The 7,148-nt window shown below is 37.2% G+C and overlaps 1 long non-coding RNA gene across 1 annotated transcript; it reads right to left on the minus strand.

Annotated features, from left to right (window-relative positions):
• Positions 1-415: 415 nt before the first annotated feature.
• On the minus strand, positions 416-979 carry LOC136783795 (uncharacterized). Its single transcript, XR_010824323.1, has 3 exons — positions 872-979; positions 601-781; positions 416-531 (listed from the first exon to the last, which is right to left on the minus strand). It is a non-coding gene; the product is annotated as an uncharacterized lncRNA (long non-coding RNA).
• Positions 980-7,148: the final 6,169 nt, after the last annotated feature.

Raw genomic sequence — 7,148 nt, forward strand, 5'->3', positions numbered from 1 at the left:
GTATAGTAAGAATTTTCTTCTTTCTCTGTCTAATAGCATAAGAGTGAGAGAGAAAGACATATGATACCCCATGTGCCCATTGATTCTGCTCGAGCACGTTTTTGGTATAGTGATAGGAATTTTGGTATACTGATAGAAGCGGTAATAATATAGTAATCAAACGACAGATCAATAAAAAGAAGAGGGCATATTCCAATGAGTGAAGTGTCAAAATGTGCAACTTAACCTCTGTAATTTGTATTAATTTATTAAAATAACTTGTAAGTGATGAACTTTTAATAAAATCATATTAAGTGTTATAAATTTGTATAAAAAATATGTATTTTAGTTTTAACCTATTATTGTGTAACATATGGTGTATAAAAATAACTGAAAATATATATTTTAAATTAAATTTATGTTGTTGATATTTTGTCAAGAATAACACATCATTAACTTTTATATTAATAATAAGGAGCTATATTCTTGAGTCGTAAAGTCCATTGGAGCTTGCAAGTCAACTATGGATCCCAAGCTTACAGCAATAAGATTCTACGAATAAAGAAGATGCAATTCATTATTAAAATAGATAATCGTTAACTCAGATTTTTTTGCAGAAACCTAATATCAATAGTGACAAGCTTTCGTATCTATTTCCAATTGATGATGCTGGAAGAGAACCTCTGAGAGCTCCTGACAGCTCAACTGCCACAGGTCCAAGAAACAGCTATTTACGTAAATCTGTCCAGTGTCATGCAATACATTATCCAGAAGCCATTCTGCTATTATCCAGCTAATGTTTCTACGCAATATAATTAATTTCTTATTAATTTTCAAATATACTAAATATGTAAAAAAGAAAAAGCCAATATATTAAAATCCATTTACTTACACTACATCTCATTACGTAACCATGAGTGAATATTGTTGAATGGTGACAGAACAGTTTATAGTTGCAGAATCAGAATACATTCCTGTTGTGGGTAATGTTGCTGGGTCCTTTTGTTCTTTCGCAGTATCCAAAAGCAGCAAATTTGCAATGATTTTACAATTATAGCCTATATTCGAAGAAAACTTTAATACTTAAACTTAAATTGAAGAATATTCAAATGATTAATAGTAACTCCTTACGGATTAAGATATCTTGCATTATTTTCAATTTCTGCTACCAGTGCGTATAGGCAAATTCAGTGGTAAATTGTTATTCTCATCACTTAGAGCTTGTTAATCCTGTAAGTTACGTAGCACTTTAAAGTGGGCAAACAAATCCTTACGCTGCATTATATTAGTCTTCTCTTCCTTCGCTAACTTTTGAAAATTCATATATTACTGTTATCCACGAGTATATTTACCCAGTGGCTGAAAAATATTAGAAAGAGTATGAAAATTCATTCTTAAAAGTAAGCATAAATTATTTCCATATTCATAAAGTTATACATACCTATTCTATTATTTAGCTGGATGTTAGCTGCCACGAAGACATCCATATGCAATGTGCCTGCCCTCCTTCCTTTTTAATCCAGTGTATTATCCTAATAGTTTGCTGCAGGACAGTCTTAAGTCAGAAATAGATTGAAGTGTGATAATTCGGTTCTACTTTCTCTTTACCCTGGCCTACCATGAGGAGATACTCTTTTTTATCTTGATTTTTCATAACGTAAATGATAAATAATTATTCCTGAAATAAAAACGTGCACACACACATATATATATATATATATATTATTGTCTTTTCAGATTATATACTGTATTTTTTATCTTATATAATTTATTTTTTTTTTCTTTTTTTCAGTACTCCGAAAATTGATTTACGTTAAATAATATTGGTGGCCCTGAAAAGGGCCGATTTTTGGATCCGACACGTGGCAGAGCACATTCCTTTTTTATACCATGCAATCCGATCCATCTAAAAAAATACCCATTCGAAACCAACAACAGTAAAGCTCATTCAATAATCCGTCCAGTAGCCATTCCGCTCGATCACTTGATTAAGTCGATTAGGTATCGAGTTAGTCAAGTTAGCTAAGAACTCTGGGTCAGACCTAAGGCCTTCCCAGATATTCTTCGCTTGATCGAGAATCGCTGCCCTCGTCCTCGCGCCTGGCTCTATCCATCGTCTGGACATCAATGCCCAGACGTTCTCAATTAAATTGAGATCCGGTGATCGAGCGGGCCAATCCACCACTTCCAACTCCGGGTGTCGCGCAAACCACGCTCGCGTTTCGCGTGAGGTATGGATCGCTGAATTGTCCTGCACAAATCGGATCACCGGTACTTCATCCGCGGGATATACATTACGCACGCTTGGGAGAAAAATTTCTTCCAAGATGCGAATGTATTCCCGGGAATTCATACGTGGAGAAATCTCCACAAGATCACCGATATGTTCACCGGAAATCCAGCCCCATACGCCACACGATACGCGTCCAGACCGATGAGTCTGGAAGACGTGGTTTGGCTGCAACCGGGTATCGTTCGGGCGCCACACGTGCAAGGCCTGAGCCTGAGAGGGCAACGATATGAAAACCTTTTCATCGGTCCATATCGTAGCCTTCCAATTTGCACGGCTCCGCGAAAGATTCGCGAGGGCATAGCCAACTCTCTGCTCACGGTGAGCAGGAGTTAATGGGATTTTACGCGCTGGACGACGGCAGTGAATACCTGCAGAGTGTAAACGCCGCAGGCCGGTGGTCACTGAAGCTGGATAATCTATCTCCTCCACTATGTCGCTGACACTAGCGAAGGGATCTTCTTCGATCCTGCTCAGCAGCTGCTGGTCATCGATCTCCGAAGTCCTTTTCTGCCCTCTGTTCTCCGCTCTCCGGTCACGCAGTGCGTGGTCTCCGCCTTCGCGGTACCGACGTATCCAGCGCCTGACGGTGGTCTCGTGTGCCCCGCAGAGTACAGCGATCTCACTCGCGCTTTTCCCGCACTCAAAATAGCCAATGGCTCTTCCTCTGGTAGCCTCACTATGCTGTGACATCGTCGACGTATCCAATAGATATGATTGTTATAACAAATTAACGTTATTATAGATAAAAGTGAATAATGCCTCGATTATTGAATTAGAAGTATCGATAATAACGTTAATTTGTTATAACATTCATATCTAATGGATACGTCGACGATGTCACAGCATAGTGAGGCTACCAGAGGAAGAGCCATTGGCTATTTTGAGTGCGGGAAAAGCGCGAGTGAGATCGCTGTACTCTGCGGGGCACACGAGACCACCGTCAGGCGCTGGATACGTCGGTACCGCGAAGGCGGAGACCACGCACTGCGTGACCGGAGAGCGGAGAACAGAGGGCAGAAAAGGACTTCGGAGATCGATGACCAGCAGCTGCTGAGCAGGATCGAAGAAGATCCCTTCGCTAGTGTCAGCGACATAGTGGAGGAGATAGATTATCCAGCTTCAGTGACCACCGGCCTGCGGCGTTTACACTCTGCAGGTATTCACTGCCGTCGTCCAGCGCGTAAAATCCCATTAACTCCTGCTCACCGTGAGCAGAGAGTTGGCTATGCCCTCGCGAATCTTTCGCGGAGCCGTGCAAATTGGAAGGCTACGATATGGACCGATGAAAAGGTTTTCATATCGTTGCCCTCTCAGGCTCAGGCCTTGCACGTGTGGCGCCCGAACGATACCCGGTTGCAGCCAAACCACGTCTTCCAGACTCATCGGTCTGGACGCGTATCGTGTGGCGTATGGGGCTGGATTTCCGGTGAACATATCGGTGATCTTGTGGAGATTTCTCCACGTATGAATTCCCGGGAATACATTCGCATCTTGGAAGAAATTTTTCTCCCAAGCGTGCGTAATGTATATCCCGCGGATGAAGTACCGGTGATCCGATTTGTGCAGGACAATTCAGCGATCCATACCTCACGCGAAACGCGAGCGTGGTTTGCGCGACACCCGGAGTTGGAAGTGGTGGATTGGCCCGCTCGATCACCGGATCTCAATTTAATTGAGAACGTCTGGGCATTGATGTCCAGACGATGGATAGAGCCAGGCGCGAGGACGAGGGCAGCGATTCTCGATCAAGCGAAGAATATCTGGGAAGGCCTTAGGTCTGACCCAGAGTTCTTAGCTAACTTGACTAACTCGATACCTAATCGACTTAATCAAGTGATCGAGCGGAATGGCTACTGGACGGATTATTGAATGAGCTTTACTGTTGTTGGTTTCGAATGGGTATTTTTTTAGATGGATCGGATTGCATGGTATAAAAAAGGAATGTGCTCTGCCACGTGTCGGATCCAAAAATCGGCCCTTTTCAGGGCCACCAATATTATTTAACGTAAATCAATTTTCGGAGTACTGAAAAAAAGAAAAAAAAAATAAATTATATAAGATAAAAAATACAGTATATAATCTGAAAAGACAATAATATATATATATATATATATGTGTGTGTGCACGTTTTTATTTCAGGAATAATTATTTATCATTTACGTTATGAAAAATCAAGATAAAAAAGAGTATCTCCTCATGGTAGGCCAGGGTAAAGAGAAAGTAGAACCGAATTATCACACTTCAATCTATTTCTGACTTAAGACTGTCCTGCAGCAAACTATTAGGATAATACACTGGATTAAAAAGGAAGGAGGGCAGGCACATTGCATATGGATGTCTTCGTGGCAGCTAACATCCAGCTAAATAATAGAATAGGTATGTATAACTTTATGAATATGGAAATAATTTATGCTTACTTTTAAGAATGAATTTTCATACTCTTTCTAATATTTTTCAGCCACTGGGTAAATATACTCGTGGATAACAGTAATATATGAATTTTCAAAAGTTAGCGAAGGAAGAGAAGACTAATATAATGCAGCGTAAGGATTTGTTTGCCCACTTTAAAGTGCTACGTAACTTACAGGATTAACAAGCTCTAAGTGATGAGAATAACAATTTACCACTGAATTTGCCTATACGCACTGGTAGCAGAAATTGAAAATAATGCAAGATATCTTAATCCGTAAGGAGTTACTATTAATCATTTGAATATTCTTCAATTTAAGTTTAAGTATTAAAGTTTTCTTCGAATATAGGCTATAATTGTAAAATCATTGCAAATTTGCTGCTTTTGGATACTGCGAAAGAACAAAAGGACCCAGCAACATTACCCACAACAGGAATGTATTCTGATTCTGCAACTATAAACTGTTCTGTCACCATTCAACAATATTCACTCATGGTTACGTAATGAGATGTAGTGTAAGTAAATGGATTTTAATATATTGGCTTTTTCTTCTTTACATATTTAGTATATTTGAAAATTAATAAGAAATTAATTATATTGCGTAGAAACATTAGCTGGATAATAGCAGAATGGCTTCTGGATAATGTATTGCATGACACTGGACAGATTTACGTAAATAGCTGTTTCTTGGACCTGTGGCAGTTGAGCTGTCAGGAGCTCTCATAGGTTCTCTTCCAGCATCATCAATTGGAAATAGATACGAAAGCTTGTCACTATTGATATTAGGTTTCTGCAAAAAAATCTGAGTTAACGATTATCTATTTTAATAATGAATTGCATCTTCTTTATTCGTAGAATCTTATTGCTGTAAGCTTGGGATCCATAGTTGACTTGCAAGCTCCAATGGACTTTACGACTCAAGAATATAGCTCCTTATTATTAATATAAAAGTTAATGATGTGTTATTCTTGACAAAATATCAACAACATAAATTTAATTTAAAATATATATTTTCAGTTATTTTTATACACCATATGTTACACAATAATAGGTTAAAACTAAAATACATATTTTTTATACAAATTTATAACACTTAATATGATTTTATTAAAAGTTCATCACTTACAAGTTATTTTAATAAATTAATACAAATTACAGAGGTTAAGTTGCACATTTTGACACTTCACTCATTGGAATATGCCCTCTTCTTTTTATTGATCTGTCGTTTGATTACTATATTATTACCGCTTCTATCAGTATACCAAAATTCCTATCACTATACCAAAAACGTGCTCGAGCAGAATCAATGGGCACATGGGGTATCATATGTCTTTCTCTCTCACTCTTATGCTATTAGACAGAGAAAGAAGAAAATTCTTACTATACCATTTTATCCCGAGATGATATACTTTTGACAAAAGTAAGACGATCAACCGCTACACTCGAGTATATGCAATTTACCAGATTCTCCTTATTCTCCCCACCACGACTCCTATACGTCATCGTGACGTCATCTGACGTCACCGTGACGTTTTACGCTTTGGTGAGAACTAGAGACCTGAAGCTGTCCAGCTAGTTACAAATCTAGTAGGCCATTCTTCACGAGCAGATTCGATGAATGTCAGTGTACGTTTAGTTACCACAGTGACAAGCTGAAGAAAATTGTAACTGTGAATCTTGAAAGAAAGATTGATTATGTAGAGAAAACAAATGTCTCTACGATGAGAAGACCTGATGAATCCATTTTACCTCTTTCAACTTCCTTCGACAATGAAAACAATAATATTAATAATATAGGTAAAATCTAAATATATTTGTCAATTTTTGGTTTCGATTAATTATTATTACGTAATATACATATTAATAATTCTATAAAAGTTACAAAAAGGTTCATTTTTGTGGTCTATACTTTCACAATCATAATGATATATGTCCATAGAATTTTTCAGTTGTATTAGTGCTCAATAATTTTTTTTTTCTACAATTTTAGTCTACTATTCTCCTTTTTATTTAAGTGTAAGAATAGAATAACATTTTAAATATAAAGAAAATTGTTGTTTATATAGCAGTTGGGTAAAGAAGTATATATTTTATGTATACAATATTATGAGTATAAGTGAAAATGTAGACAATAAAGACAGATCTATAGAGTGTTTTCTTTCTATGTCAGTTTCATGGATTTCACTTCAACGTCTTTAAAGGGTTTTTAAATAAAATATTAAAATTTTTCCTGTATGAAAATTTAAAATATCTAACGCTATGGGATTATATTGAACTAAATAGCAAATATAATATGGACAATTTTTTTGTTTAGGTGGTATTTCTTACGATACTGATAAAATTGTGTTCGACTCTAATAATAACTGTAATTTAGAAGAATTTGCACATACATCTGTATTAATTCAAACTACGAATGAGGATACAACAGGCCACAAAACACTTGAAAAGGAAATAATACAAACTGAA

This window comes from Prorops nasuta, unplaced genomic scaffold (genome assembly GCF_024137725.1).
Source record: "Prorops nasuta isolate Cenicafe-Biocafe unplaced genomic scaffold, Cenicafe_Pnas_1.2 PNAS00035, whole genome shotgun sequence".
Taxonomy (NCBI): domain Eukaryota; kingdom Metazoa; phylum Arthropoda; class Insecta; order Hymenoptera; family Bethylidae; genus Prorops; species Prorops nasuta.